General features: G+C 36.8%; 1 pseudogene; it reads right to left on the bottom strand.

The window, feature by feature from the left end:
* Positions 1-324: 324 nt before the first annotated feature.
* On the bottom strand, positions 325-1,144 carry LOC132024130 (transcription initiation factor TFIID subunit 11-like; annotated as a pseudogene).
* Positions 1,145-16,652: the final 15,508 nt, after the last annotated feature.

Here is a 16,652-nt window from a genome sequence, read left to right as displayed (position 1 = left end):
GTGAAATGTTTTTTCTCTGAAAGCTGCTTCCCTGTCTAGAAGGTGCTTAAGGCCCATGCACCTTTTTTCTTCCAGATAGCCAAGAGACCATTAAATGCCTCAAGACGCCCAAAGAGGTCCCAATATTTAGTAAAGGCAAGTATGAAAGAGGCTGCATGCTTTTTAGATATGATGAATGTCAGAGTTCTGAGTAAGACATTAAAACTGTCATGGAATTCTTACAGGGCTGAGATATTAAAGTACCAGAGCAAAAGTCTCATGCAATAGGAAGGAGCCTGGAACCAGTATTTCTTCCTTCAGTATGTAGCCTTTGTAGGCTTTGGTCTAGAAGATAGTTTTTTTGTGCTTTGAGTTGGGATTTGCCCCTTTGCTTTAACCTCTGAACAGCTTCCCTCATATGTTTGGGTTGTAATGGTGACATTTTCTCCCCACTTCTCCCACATATCCATTGCTGCTTCTACCACCTCCTCGATGAAAACCCTAGAAGTATCAGACATAGCAATAAAAACATTTTGAGACACAGGTGCCAGTGATGGACTGGATCAGCCATTCATTCACTCATTCATTTTAACTATTTCATTCATTTGAGAGAGAGAGAGCAAGAGACAGAGAGCAAGCAGGAGGAGTGACAGAGGGAGAAGAGAAGCAGATTCCCTGCTGAGCCAGGATCCTGGGGTTGGGAGTTCAAGGGGACTGGATCCCAGGACCCCAGGATCAGAATCTGAACCAAAGGCAGACTCTTAACCAACTGAGCCACTCAGGTGTCTCTGGATCAGCCTTTTTATAGCTGCCATGGGGAAAGCTGACCGGTGATATATTTCATAAAGGTTCAACTGCTCTTCAGAAAAAGAATAAACCAGGATTTACATCTTTTAAAACTCATCTTCACTTTTTGCTTCTTTTCTTTTTTTTCTTTGATATCTATTTTCATTTTTTTGGCTGCAAGAGTAATAATGATGAGTCTCCCCTTTTAACTGCTGTTAAATCTGAGATGTCCTGACTCTTGAGCTCTCCTTCCTCAGCCCAAGCTTTTTGTCTATTCTCCATCTCCATCCCCATCAGTTTCCTCTGGGATTCCATCTATAAAGGTAGCCCCAGGGCCGGGAGAAGGGGCTGGTTCATCTGACTCTGGAGCTTGGGGCATGCCTGGTCTCCTAATATCAAAAATTAAGATTATTAAAAATAATCCATGTTATATGCTAATCATATGGAAAATATAAGCATATCACATTTGTTGTTGAGTTTAATTAGTCCTCAGATATCTCTGCATATCCAAAGAAAAATAATAAGTAACAATGATTGTTTTTAATACTTACCATGTTCATTGGTTGGAGGAATTAACTTACTTATTAATCATATTCTGGAAATATTTGGGGCTTATATTTGGAGTAGTTAATTTCTGTACAAAGGAAGACTCTGGAGGCCTGTGAAGTATGAGTGAAGAAAAACAAGGTTGTTCAGTAGAAGTATTTTCATCATTAAACCTTTAAAAATGTCAATCAAAATCAAGTTATTATTTCTGAAACTGGAAAGATACAGTGTGGCAAATTCCCCATAGTACATATTCTAAATTTTGCCATTCAGATGGAACTGTTTGAACACCCACATTTTGTGCTTTAGTTCTTTCTTCTTCCTGAGTTCATTCTCTTTTATTTCTATTGGTAGCTCTTAGATTGATCCTCCCTGCTTTGAATAATTCACTATCTAAATAAAAGCAACAACATCAAAGCATCTCAGATTTAACACACTCCATTCCAGCTTGGGCTCCCACAGGGTGATCTGAAGGAGCCTGAAGAATTAATCACCCAGGATAAGAGCCTCAAGGTTTTTATACATTTAATGCTCAAGTAAGTCACTTTCACGGAAAAAAAAAAATTCCCTTTCCCTTTTGTTTTTGTGTTTAGTTTTCTAAACACTGTCATTCTGTTTCCACTTCAGCTCCAGATCCCGGGGATGTCTTGGCACCAAACACATGTAAAACAAATAAACACCTTCTTGCACACTCTAACAAGTGTAGCAATTAGTCTCTGAGCACAGCTTGCTCTGCACCACGGCAACTCATTTGGTGCTGGTTGTTATTGTAGGAGAATGACTTTGAATCAGCAACATTTGTTTGATTCTGCAGTTTTCACCCCTGTCTGCATGGTGGCTTTCTGTACATTCCTTTCAAATAGCAAGTTCTACCCTGGTATGAAATGAGCCGCCACCCAGCATACAGCACTTAACTCCTGTGTGTCACCTTGTCACACTTTCATGGAACTTTCAGCAGTGGGTGATCATCACTCCATATGGGCTGTAATAACTACTTGCTGTGGTGTGAATTACAGATGAGTTCAGTCTGAGTATTTTTTTTACCTTTTCATTGCATGGTAGTATTGGCTTACAATAGGATTAATAATCCTTGGTATATTATTTATAAGCACCCTGCACTCTGAGATACAAAATGTTACTTGGAAGTACCCAAGTGGTATCTTTAGTGGGTAAGTGAGAAAACACTTGCTTTCATTTTATGTATGCCATGGAGAGGCTAAAGATTTTCTTTGAGTTGGTGCAGAAATTGGAAGGTTGAACATAAAGTCCCTGTCTGTGGCATTATTTGATATATTATCCTACCTTCCTAAATGATTTTATTTCAGAGATGATGGATTCTTTTTGTGGGGGAGGGGCTGAGACATGTTAAAATATGTCTTTTAGGGCACCTGGATGGCTCAGTGGGTTAAGCCGCTGCCTTGGGCTCAGGTCATGATCTCAGGGTCCTGGGATCGAGTCGCACATCGGGCTCTCTGCTCAGCAGGGAGCCTGCTTCCTCCTCTCTCTCTCTGCCTGCCTCTCTGCCTACTTGTGATCTCTCTGTCAAATAAATAAATAAAATCTTTAAAAAAATAAATAAAATATGTCTTTTATTCTGAAATACAGTGTCGTAAATTATAAATGTGCGTTTTCATCAGTGATATACAATATAACATATTTTCTTGTATAAATTAGTATTATTTGGAAACTGAATCAAATATTTCTAGCTACAAAAAAATGCTATTGAACTTTGTTTCAGCATACTAACTTCTACCTTTTCTCAACATTTTTAGTCAAATTCTCTAGATATTTTCTTTAGTAATACAGGGTACATGTGAACAAATCAACGAAATTAATAAACTCTCACTAGGTTCTGGTCCCCCCTCTGTGGCTAAGTGTGTGACTTTGGGTAAGCTGGGTACCTTTGGGATTCAGTGCTTCATCAGTTATATGAAATGGTTCCGCTATGTGGTTTTCTAAAGTTCTTCATGGTTCAAAAATACACTGTTTTTATTCCTATCAAATAATTCTTGCACTTGGAGGATTTGATTCTAAGTGATATCATATGTAACTCTGCTTGATTTTTCTGTGTAAATTATGAAGGAATTGAACTATTTACATCTAACAACTATTTATTGTAACTCTACTTATGTGCTAGTCATTGTGCTAAAAGCTAGATACAAGAGCATATAATAAAAACACACTTGCTGCCCCACCCTCAGAGAGATTTTATTCCAGTGTATGACAGATAAGCAAGTAATCAGGAAAATAATTACAGATTGTAGTAGGTGGCAAGATGGAGATAAAGAGCTGAAATTGAGAACAATGGGTATGGGAAAAAGGTACTTTCCATAAGGTGATATGGGATTACCTTTCCAGGTTTTGGTTTCTTTAGAACTTTGGTCACAAGAAAAGCCACACCAACAATTTTTGTTTCTGTTGTACCATCCTTTTGAGGGGAGAAATTAGTGGTGTGGGAGGAATATGAGATGTGATTTCAAAGAAGATGAATGGCAGTATACTTGTGCCTTGTGCTCAATGTGTGTTTTGGACAAGCCTCTTTGTTCTTCTGGATTTGCTTCTTCTTCTGTTATGGGGCTTCTAGGAGCACTTACCCACCCAACTGCTGAGGGATATAGAAAAATTGCCCACTCTCAAATTAGGGATCGGTTTTGTTTCGTTTTTTAAACATATCAGTGAGAGAAAAATTTAAAAATCATCAAACACCTTTTCCTCAATTCAAGAAGCAAGAAGAGGCATGAGGTAAACTGGCACAGTGGAAAGGCCAAGCAGGAATGCAGAAAGGTAGGCTGGTGAATGAAGACGGGTTTGCTGTGGTCAAGTGATATCTACAGTTTTCTAACTTCCTTAGTTCCACTCCTGCCACTATATCTGAATAGTATTCCTTCTCCAGTGGAAGGGATTTTTGCTTTTTTATTCCATAAATTGTGAAAAAGGGTTTCTTTATAGTTTCCTTTTTGGAATAAGCTAGACTTTCAGTAGGATGCGGTGCTGGGATCTTTCTGTATTAACATTTCAAAGCCTGTAAATATCACTTGTGAAATAGTCATGTAATGGACAGCCCTTTAATTGGAATGACAGCATAAATTCAGAAACAGCTATTTAGAGAGTTCATTTCCCCCTGTGAGAATTTCCCCCAGTGAGAATAGATACCATCTCTTATGTTACTTATGTTACAAACTTCATCAAGTTTTCTCAGTTGCTAAACCAGTAAGAGAAGCTTCTTTATTATACATTTGCAATATGAAGTAGAATCCCATTTTGCTCACTTTCTTTAAAATGTTACTATCAAACTGCCAAGCCAAGTGTTTAGTACTGATAGGGCTGCATTTGGTAATGGCATTAGCACATTCTTATGGGTTCTGCATATATAGCAAAAGCTACAGAGTCCCTTGACAAGGCTTATCTAGTTTAGCCTATGGTATCTTTAGGATGTTTGCCATCTATAAATACATAAGCCAGGCTTGGGCTTTTAAAGATGCTGATTAAGAATCGCTGCCATATTTGCTTTAGGAAAAGTAGAGTGCTTTTTGTTGCCATGTGATGTAAAGTTGTAGGAATCTACAAACTTGTGGGAATGTAAAGTAGAGCAAATTGTTTCCAAAACGTTTCTGTTCTGGTGGGTTGAACATTTTCTAGCATTTCAAAGTGCTTTGTTGTTAGGCAATGTTCTCTGACTGAGGATGTTAGAGGCATACCTATCAAATGCTATGCAGAGAGATTGTATGGCAAATATCTGATTTCAAAGATGGTAGGAAATTTTAAAGCCTGCACCAACAGTTGTAAATAGAAGAGCTCATTTTATAGGTGGTAGGTGTTTATCTGCTTGTCTTAGGCAAATGTCCATTACTGTAATCACAGTTTATACATTTGTAGTCAATTTTATCACTAGTGGTACCTTCTGCCATTCAGCCTTCCTTTTTATTCCCAGCACTATGATTCTATGATAATTTTGTTCTTTTGCCCTTAAGAGGTTAATATTGTGATTCAACCAAGTACTTTGAGACCTGCAAAAATATGATTTACATTTTCTAAAGCATCCTTCAGAGGTTTTACATTTGTTGATTTCCATAAAAAGTACCTGTTACACACAGATTAAAAATTCTAGCTCCAGGGCGCCTGGGTGGCTCAGTGGGTTAAGCCGCTGCCTTTGGCTCAGGGTCCTGGGATCGAGTCCCGCATCGGGCTCTCTGCTCAGCGGAGAGCCTGCTTCCTCCTCTCTCTCTCTCTCTGCCTGCTTCTCTGTCTACTTGTGATCTCTCTCTGTCAAATAAATAAATAAAATCTTAAAAAAAAATTCTAGCTCCATATATTACTATGGAGTATCTTTAAAAGACTGATGAGAAGAGAAACAAAAGATTAGTAAGTCATGTAACATGTTCATGTACGTAATGTACATGTACATTACATGTACTTTGTAATGTACAAACATTTCTTTGTATTCAAGACTTTAGTTACTTTCCAAGATTTCATATGTTTTTTTTGGACAGATATTTCCCTTCCTAGAGAAAAGTTAGGATTTTATCATTTCTTGGAGTGTGCATAGGAGAGGAAGGAGCTAAAGAGATATTTGAAATAAGACCTATCAAAACTTTTCTAAATTTTAAGAAATTTTGACAAAACCAAATATATATATACACTTACATATTTATATTTTCTAGTCTTCGTAAAAAAAAAAACACAACAAACTAGAAGAAGCCATTATCGTGAGGTTTTAAGTGGACTCTCTTCAGAGCTTTGAAAGTGCAGATGTATATTTGAACTCAACTCTTGAACACAGAGGAAAGCTTAATCTGCAAACTATTGGTATTCAGCCTTAGGGGCTGATCAGAACTTTACATGTTTTCTCTTTTAACTGGCCTTAAACCAAGATAGTCCCCTAAATCACAGTGTTTATATTATATCTCATCTGTTTATGAATGGGAACATCTATAGATAATTCAAGTGAATTTATCTTAAAAATGTTTTTATTACACTATAGTTAATGCAGTGTTATATTAGTTTCAAGTGTATGATACAATGATCCAACAATACAATACTCAGTATTAATTATGGTATTTAATCCCCTTCACCTATTTCACCCAACCCCCAACCCCTACCCCACCAACCTCTTCCCCTCTGGTAACCATCAGCTTGTTTTCTGGAGTTAAGAGTCTGTTTCATAGTTTTTCTCTCTCACTTTGTTTTTTCCTTTGCTCATTTGGTTTTTATTAAATTCCATATATGAGTGAAATAGGGCATTTATCTTTCTCTGACTGACTTATTTTGCTTAGCATTATACTCTCTAGATTCATCCATGTTGTTGCAAATGGCAAGATTTCATTCTTTTTTATGGCTGAGTAATAGTCCATGGTATACGTATAACACATCCTTTAAAAAAAAAAAAGATTTATTTATTTGAGAGAGAGAAAGAGTACACAGGGGGTAGAGGCAGATGGAGAGGGAGAGAGAAACCCAAGTAAACTCCACACTGAGCACACAGACCCCATTGCAGGGCTTGGACCCACCACTGGGAGATCTCAACCAGAGCCAAAACCAAGAGTGCTCAACCAACTGCACCACCCAGGTGCCTCAATACCACATCTTCTTTATCCATTCATCCACTTATGGATGAACCAACCAACTGGGTTGGTTCTATAATTTGGCTGTTGTAAATAATGCTACAATAAACATAGGGGTGCATATATCTTTCTGAATTAGTGTTTTCATACTTTTTGGGTAAGTACCCAGTAGTGGAATTACTGGATTATATAGTAATCCTATTTTTAATTTTTTAAAGACTCTCTACAGTGTTTTCACAGTGGCTGCACCAGTTTTCCTTCCCACCAACAGTGCATGAGTGTTCCTTTTTTTCCACATCCTCCTCAACACTTGTTTCTTTTTATAATTTTAGCCATTCTGACAGATGTGAGGTGATATCTCATCGTGGTTTTGATTTGAATTTCCCTGATGATGAATGATGTTGAGCATCTTCCTCTGTGTCTGCTGGCCAACTGGATGTCTTCTTTGGGAAAAATGTCTACTCAGGTCCTCTGACATTTTTACTCAGATTATTTGGGTTTTGTTTTTTTTTGTTTGTTTGTTTGTTTTTGGTGTTGTGTTGTATAAGTTCTTGATATATCTTGGATACTAACTCTTTATTGGATATGTCATTTGCAAATATCTTCTCCCATCTACTAGGTTGTCTTTTAGTGTTTTTGTATTGCTTCCTTTGCTTTGCAAAAAGCCTTTTATTTTGACATAGTTCCAATGGCTTATTTTTGCTTTTGTTTCCCTTGTTTCAGGAGACCTATCTAGAAAAATGTATGGCCAGTGTCAAAGAATTTCTTGCTTGTGTTCTCTTCTAGGATTTTTATGACTCAGGTTTCACATTTAGGTCTTCAATCCAATTATTTTTCTGTGTGGTATAAGAAAGTGGCCCAGTTTCATTCTTTTGCATGTAGCTGTCCAGTTTTCCCAACACCATTTTTTGAAGAGATTGTCTTTTTCCTATTGCATATTCTTGCTTCCCTTGTCAAAGATTAATTGACCATATAAGTGTGGGTGTATTTCTGGACTCTCTTTTCTGTTCTGTTGATCTATGTCTCTGTTTTTATGCTGGTACCATACTGTTTAGATTACTGCAGTTTGGCTTATCTTGAAGTCTGGGATTGTGATACCTCTCGTTTTGTTGCTGGAGATTGCTTTGGCTGTTTGGGGTGTTTTTGTGGTTCTATACAAATCTTAGGATTGCTTATTCTAGCTCTGAAAAATGTTATTGATATTTGGATGGGGGTTTCGTTAAATCTGTAGATTGCTTTGGATAGTATAGACATTTGAACAGTATTTTTTTCTTCCAGTCCAGGCACATGGAATAACTTTTCATTCATTTGTGTCATCTTCAGTTCTTTCAACAGTATTTTATACTTTTCAGAGTATAAGTCTTTCACCTCCTTGGTTAGGTTTATTCCTAGGTATCTTATTATTTTTGGTGCATAATTTATCTTTTGCTACTTCATTATTAGTGTGTAGAATGCTATAGATTTCTATATATTGATTTTGCATCCTGTGACCTTACTGAATTTATTTATCAGCTCTAGTAGTTTTTTGGTGGAGCCTTTAGGGTTTTCTATGTATAGTATTATGTCATCTGCAAGTTGTGGAAACTTTACATCTTCTTTACCAATTTGGATTCCTTTTATTTCTTTTTGTTGTCAGATGGCTGTGACTATGACTTCTAATATTATGTCAAATAAAAGTGGTGAGAGTGTACATCCTTGTCTTATTTCTGACCTTAGGAGAAAAGCTCTCAGTTTTTCACTGTTGAGTATGATGTTAGCTGTAAGTTTTTCATGTATAGCCTTTATTATGTTGAGATATATTCCTTCTAAACTTACTTTGTGGAGGGTTTTTATTGTGAATGGATGTACTTTGCCAGTTGCTTTTCCTGCATTTATTGAAATGACTGTAGGGTTTTTATCCATTGTCTTATTTGATGTGACATATCATGTTCATTGATTTGTAAATATCAAACCATCCTTGTATCCCAGGAAAAAGTCCTTCTTGATCATGGTGAATGATTTCTTTAAATGTATTTTTGAATTTTGTTTTCTAGTATTTTGTTGAGGATTTTTGTAGTTGTGCTCATCAGAGATTTGCCCTATAGTTCCCTTTTTGTAGTGTCTTTACCTGGTTTTTGTATCAGGGTTATGCTGGCCTCAGAGATTGCATTTGGAAGCTTTCTTTCCTCTTCTTTTTTTTTTTTTTTTTAATAGTTTGAGATTAGTTATTAACTCTTCTTTAAATGTTCAGTAGAATTCCCCTATGAAGCTGTTTGTTCCCAGACTTTTGTCAGGAGTTTTTTTGATGACCTATTCAATCTCATTGCTGGAAATCACTCTATCCATTTCTTCTAGGGTGTCCAATTTGTTGGCATATGTTTTTTCATAATATTCTCTCATAATTTGTATTTCTTTGGTGTTGCTTGCCTTTTTTTTTTTTTTTTTTTTTTTAATGAGTCTAGATAAAGGCTGGGTTTATTCCCTGTGTTGTTAGTGGGCCAGTCTGGGGCTGGCTGGGTTCTGAGCTGAGTCAGATCAGGTTTTCGCTAGAGTTGTATTAGCACTAACTGTGAGGCAATTTCCCTGTGTTGTTTCCTGGGAAGCTTTCACTGGTGGGCAGGGTGGGGTCTGCAGTCATACCACATGTCTGCCCCCAGCCCACTGCTGGGGATATAGTCAGACCCATATCTGTGGTTATCTTCCCCTCTTCCCCAGGCAAGAATCACTCTGGAGTGGTGCTGGCCCCTCTCAGGGTTGCTTGCATACTACACACTGCCAGGATTGTGGCACTGCTTTGAAGGACTCTGGCTAATGGTATGTTAGAGGGGGCGGATCTGCAAAAGAATGCATGGGCAGGGTGTGCTATTAGCACATTAGGTGTAAGACGGTACTGTGCTGGTTCCCAGGGGTGTTCATATGTCTAGGCTTGGGGGAAGTGATGCCTGCCAGCTCCTTTGTGCCTGGTGACTCTTCCCAAAGATCCCTGCTCCCCAGCACAGGTTCTGAGACTAGTACACATATCTCCCTCCTGTATACCCCAGGTATTTTTCTTTTCTTTTTTTTAAAAAGATTTTATTTATTCATTTTACAGAGAGAGATCACAATAGACTGAGAGGCAGGCAAAGAGAGAGAGGGAAGCAGGCTCCCTGCTGAGCAGAGAGCCTGATGCGGGACTCGATCCCAGGACCCTGAGATCATGACCTGAGCTGAAGGCAGCGGCTTAACCCAATGAGTCACCCAGGTGCCCACCCCAGGTATTTTTCAAACTGTTGCTTCAATGCTGTATCTCCAAGGGGCTGTTTGTTGTGCTGTCTCTTTAAGAATAGGGAGTGAGTTTTCCCTCACCTTTCCATCTCTGCTAAAGTTCCAGATGTTAAGCTCCACTGATTATAAGAACTATGATTATTAGACTCCTCTGGTTTTCAAAGCTAAATGTGGGGATTCATCTTTCCTGTGGTCTGGGCCTGGGGTGCTAGATGTTAAGTATCTTTTTCTCAACCCCTCTCAGTGCCTCTTGTTTCCCTCCCTTCCATAGACAGCCCTGCAGTCTGTTGATCTCTTGACCACATCTCTGTTTTTCCTACCCTCTTCACTGTGGCCTCCTCTCTACATTTAGCTGTAGAGTCTATTCTGCCAGTCTTTGGGTCATTTTCTGGGTATTTACACTGATGTGGGTGTTGTTACCTGGTGTATCATGGGATGAGATGAACTTAGAATCCTCCAACTCTGCTGTCTTTTCCTGAAGTCTTCCAAATGAATTTTTCTAAAAAACCAATTCTATTTAACATTCTGGTCCTAAAATATTTTATGAAGGAAACAAACAAAACAAATTTAATCTTTCAAAAAGGATTAATTTGTAAAGTCACTTGATGCTTCTGCTTGGCTTTACTGGTTTCAAGCCATATCTATTTATCTTGAACTTAAGTGTCAAACGGAATATACACAAAATTTCGAAGTTTATTCTTTGCATAGTTTAAAAAAACCCTGTATAAATGAAAAAAAATTTACATAGGAAATATTATTCACTTTGTTACTCAATGGTCTTCTGAAATTTTATTCTTTTAGTTGGCTAATTAGCAATTACTAGCTAAGTTAAGTAATTTATTGTCATGCAAAAGTATCCCTGTTTTCACAATTAAAACTAGTCAGAACATCATTAGTTTAAAAAGAAGCAGTTTTGGAATTCAATACATACTCAAAGGAGAAAAGCTTATGTAGTCGGTTTGACCTAAACCCAGGTACATTGCATAAATAAGAAACATAATTTAGTATAAAGTAGTTCTGATATACTGTGTGATCTTTATAGTACTGGATGAGTGTACCTCTCAAAAGTACAAATAGCAGATTTGTATAAACAGCAAATTATTATTTGCCTAGTTGAAGTAACTATGGAATGGAGGAGAGTTTGGGAGAAATTTGTACTTGACAGAAGTTGTTCTCAATATTTCTACAACATCTATTTATAAACTCAGTATTTTATGGAAAATAAAGTTTATGGGAACATACTATTGTTCTATGAAACACACACGTATCCATATATATAAAATAAGTCTGTTGTAAAGTTAATCATAAAATGAGGGCTAGAGTTATTCTCTGTACTAAACTATATCAAAGCAGAGGGCAAGTGCTATTAATTAAAATGGATGAGAAGGTCCCATGGTGTTCAAAATAATTGAACACCTACCTTGGCTAGGAAGTCTTCTCAGAAGTCTTAAAGAATAATCTTAAATACTGAAGATGACATCAGAGAAGATGTCACATAGAGAAGGGCATTGCAACTGATTGTACATTTGGATATTGAAGGGTAAATGTGAGATAGTATTGTAGTACTCTCTGCACTCAGTGGCATATCAATGTCCTTTAAGGTTGGGGTGGGGATTGTTTTTGGTCTGTAAAATATTTGCTGATTCAACCACCCTGAATATAGATATAGGAAATATTTCAGGCTGAGGGAGACCTGACTTATACTTGTTTGGTCACATAATCACCCCAGTCAACTCTGTGTTTTGTTCAGATAAAAGCAGAAATAAGTATTACTACCATTTATTGAGTAACTAATATCTTCCAAGTAACTTGCTCTGACTTTTTCAAAGGACTGTATAATTTCCCTGTTCTACAAATCAGGAAATAACTTTGTCCATGTGGCAGAGACCTAGGATAATATAGGTTGCAGATGATAGTACAGAAACACTATCAAGGAGTTATGAAACCTAAACTCAAGCTGTTATAAGTTATATTAAGTCTGTGTCTTCAGATTCAAGAATGGGGAGGGCAGATGTGACAGAAGGAGAAGCGTCTTAATAAACCTGTATTTTAATCATCCTTAACATCCTGGTTACATTTCCTTGGCTTCTGTAAAACTGTACTTTTCTGGTTATCTTTCTCCTTTCTGACTATAATTTTTTTACCTTGGATTTTGACTGTTCTTATTATTTTTTTTTTTTTAGATTTTATTTATTTATTTGACAGAGAGAGATCACAGTAGGAGAGAGGAAGGGAAGAGATCACAGAGAGAGGAAGGGAAGCAGGCCCCCCGCTGAGCAGAGAGCCCGATGTGGGACTCGATCCCAGGACCCTGAGATCATGACCTGAGCCGAAGGCAGCAGCTTTAACCCACTGAGCCACCCAGGCGCCCGACTGTTCTTATTTTTAACATCTCTACCAACCTAGCTTATTCTCCCAAGGTGATATCAATCATTTTGCAAAGTGAGAAAATCTATCTTATATCTTTAAGTATCATTATATTTGTAGTATTTACATTTTTATCCAGGTCTTGGTTATTATCTATGCTGCTATTCTTTGTTTTACAACTGTGTGTGTGTGTGTGTGTGTGTGTGTTTTAAGAGTTTATTTATTCATTTGAGAGAGAGAATGAGAGAGAGAGAGAGAGAGCATGAGCAGAGGGAGGGGCAGAGGGACAAGCAGAACCCCTACCAAACAGGGAGCCCAATGCAGGACTCGATCCTGGGACTTCAGGATCATGACTTGAGCTGAAGGCAGTTGTTCAATCAACTGAGCCACCCAGGCACCCCTACAACTGTGTTCAGAATAATCCAGCGATTATTCTAGCAGCTTCTCAAGTTCAATAAGTCCTAAACTGAAAATATCAACCCCACATCTTCCTATTTCCCAATACAAGTATTCTCTTTTTTTGTTTCTCTGCTTTTGTCTCTGGTACAGGGAGACATTTTCTCATGCTCCAGAACATTTCAAGCTATTTTTGTTTGTTTCTTTTTTTTTTTTTTTTTGGTCTTCACATTATTAAATCTTTTTCTAAGTTCTATAATTTTCCTGTCAATTACATCTTAATTTACCCATTTCTAGCTCCATAATTTAGGACTTCCAAATCTATGTCCAAATTATCTTTCAGTGAGCACTCTAATGTCTTTCATCATTCTTTTTTCATATCTCCCAAAACTCAGCTTAATTCTATAGATTCTTCTCTGATGATGCATATACACCTAAATCTTTGCTTTGTGTAACAGAATATTAAATCTTAGAAATGCATTTAGTTTAAACCATGTGGTTTAAACCTTGAATTTTTATTTCACATTGTCTTCTCAGATGAATTGTAACCTCTGTTAGGTTATGCACTGTTTCTTTGTATCCCTTTGATTATTAGAAGATAATTAAAGCACTGTGGGAACTTAATAAATACTATGAATTGACCAAAGAACTTTGTGGAGACTATAGAGGAAGAATAGGAAATAAAAGAAGTTCACAAAATCTGATTCTACATTGATTTAGTATGTATGGCAGTTAAAAACACCATTATAGAACAAGGTATATCTTAAAATTTATACCTTGGCTCTCCTACCTGGCTGAATTAGTTAAATCCTTTATGTCTTGGTTTCCTTATTTGTGAAATGGGGATAATCCTCTGAGTCTTCTGCTATCATGTGAATATTAAGTGTGATAATAATATAAAATCACTAATATTATATGTCACTAATACTATAACTAGATATTTTACATGGTATCTTATTTACTATCTTATTATAACCCTTTGAAAAACCTTGAGTTAGTGCTATTATTATCATCTTCATCTTACAAAGAAACTAAGCTTAAGAGATTAAGGAACTTGCCCCTCATTATAACTCATAATCAGTGGGATAAAGATGTGAACCCAACAGTGACTTTAAAACTTAGGTCTCGGGGCACCTGGGTGGCTCAGCGGGTTAAAGCCTCTGCCTTCAGCTCAGGTCATGATCCCAGGGTCCTGGGATCAAGCCCCACATCGGACTCTCTGCTCACCAGGGAGCCTGCTTTCTCCTCTCTCTTTCTGCCTGCCTCTCTGCCTACTTGTGATCTCTGTCTGTCAAATAAATAAACAAAATCCTTTAAAAAAATAAATAAAACTCAGGCCTCAGTCAAAAACTTTAAAGTATATAAGTATTTAACACAATGACAAACTCATATTACATATTCAATAAGTGATAGCAGTTTTATTTTATTAGCATGAAGAATGTCTTTGCATAGGATTTGTGGGTGTGCTATGGACTGCTATTGAATGAATGCATTTTAGTCTTTCTTTCTGTTATCACATACTTTCATAAACTCTGCTAATATTTTAGCAAGACTGTCCTGTAGTGTATTCCTCAGTAAATGAAACAGGAAATTTATCATTCTTGGTTCCATGATCAAACAGGAAATCAAACATACTTTTCTCTAACAGCTTCATAGCATTAAGAATAAGTACTCCATATCCTACTTTGGTTTCTATTTTATTTTCTAAGACTGTATTTATTTATTCGAGAGAGAGAAAGAGGGAGAGAGAGAATCTGAAGCAGACACTGCATCCAGCATGGAGCCCGACATGGGGGTCAATCCCACTACCATGAGATCATGACCTGAGCTGAAAATCAAGAGTTGAAATCTGAACTGACTGAGCCACCCAGGTACCCCACTCATTTGGTTTCTAAAAGAGAAATACTTAGATTGCGGAATCTAAATCTTAGTTGTGGAATTAACTAATACTGTGACTATGAGTATGTTATTTTTACCATTCCAGGTTTTATCCTTGCCATTCCAAAAAAGGGGCTTGAGTTACTTATTTTCTATTATCTCTTCCAAATATTTTATAATAGGCCTAAATATGGAATTAAAACTCTGAGTAAAAATTTGTGTTTGTAATCATGAAAAAGAAAGAACAGTAGGAACATTAGTTTTGTGTTCAAGTATTTCAGTGATTATAGCTCTTTAACATCTGTCTCCACCAACATTTCTTTCCTTTAATTATTCCAACTGAAAGCTTTTTCCTTTTATTTTTTCCTGAAAATAGCCTGCAACCCTCTCAGAGGAGGGCTTGCACATCTAAAAGTTGTTTTAGTCTCCACCGCACCCCTTCTCTTGTGATCAAGAGAATGAGAGAACAGAATATAAGCATTTGGCAGGATTACCATATTAACAGTAGTTGCTGTTTGCAGCATAGTTTTCCAACCTGTTTCAATAAAAAAATTATTAATAATTCATTAGAACCTTTCTCTTCATGAGTAATTAGTCAAGTAGCACTGAAAGAAGGTTCTAAGGGGAGGGTATTCACAGACTGGGAAGTCACAGGTGTAAATTATGATCATGATTATTTTATTTCAGAAAGTGACAGCATGTACTACTTATTTCTGCTACTCAGAGGCCAACAATGGCAACACTGATGATTTACCTGAGATGTGCTCATCTGTTTACACTTTACATTCCATAAAGCTGTGCAGTTACTATGGCAACTGGAAGTCTATAGGGTCTGTTTCAAAACCTGTGTTTGGCAGTTTATGTGCATAAATCTTCTACACACTGATATGACTCTAGTCCTGTGTTTTATTAATTTGTATTTTCTTTGTATCTTAGATGGTGTTTATTTTATAAATGATAAAGTCAGAAGAGGTTGGCTAAAGAAACAATTTGTCTTGAGAGTCTAACCTTGGAGCCTTAGAGAAGTCTGGCTTATTAGGATAAAAATAAAGCACAAAGCTTGGCATTTCAGATATAGAAACATTTACACTAATTTCTTCTACAAACTGGGCCAAAGCATTGGATCTTTTGTAGTTCAGTTTCCTAAGTAGTTCAATAATGGAACTACTGGAAGGTGGAAATGGAACCTGGAAGGTGGAAAACCAAGTACTGGTTTCCAAAGGAGAATAAGCAACAATGGAGTGTGTTTTTCTCCTTAATACTGATGCATAAAACTGTATACTAATAGTTCTGTGAAAAGATAAACTATTCTGGTACAGTGTTCTGGTTCACTGCTGCCCAGAAGTCATTAGAGAAAGCTCAACTAACTCTTATGATCAATACAACACCAAAACATCAGACTTTCTCAATAGATTCCTTTATTTTCCAAAGTGTCTTATAATTTTCAGTACTTTCTCCAGCAACTATTTGAACTATATTGAGGAAGTGTGGTCAGTGTGGGTTAAGTGTTGTCTGTTTGAACATGCAAGTCTTTAATGTGAGATAGACATGGATTTGGAATCTGGATCTTCTACTTCTTACACTAGACCTTTCTGAGCCTCTGTTACCTCATCTGAAACATTCAAGTAGGAATATATATTTGCTGAGTTATTGTTAGATTTGCTGTATAGATTAAATGTTTTTCAGAAATAAACAGAAATAAAATAATAGAAATAAAATGTTTTTCAGTTATGAAATAAACAGTGCAAATTGAGCATTTTAGCCATTTTTAGTAGTGCCATGACATAGCTACATTTACATTGTTGTACAACCATCACCATCTATTTCCAGAACTTCTATCATGTAAAACTGAAACTCTGTACCCATTTAAAAATAACTTCTCTGTAATTAACAATT

This window comes from Mustela nigripes, chromosome 9, assembly GCF_022355385.1.
Source record: "Mustela nigripes isolate SB6536 chromosome 9, MUSNIG.SB6536, whole genome shotgun sequence".
In the NCBI taxonomy this organism is placed as follows: domain Eukaryota; kingdom Metazoa; phylum Chordata; class Mammalia; order Carnivora; family Mustelidae; genus Mustela; species Mustela nigripes.
This window is presented reverse-complemented; position numbering and strand designations above follow the sequence as displayed.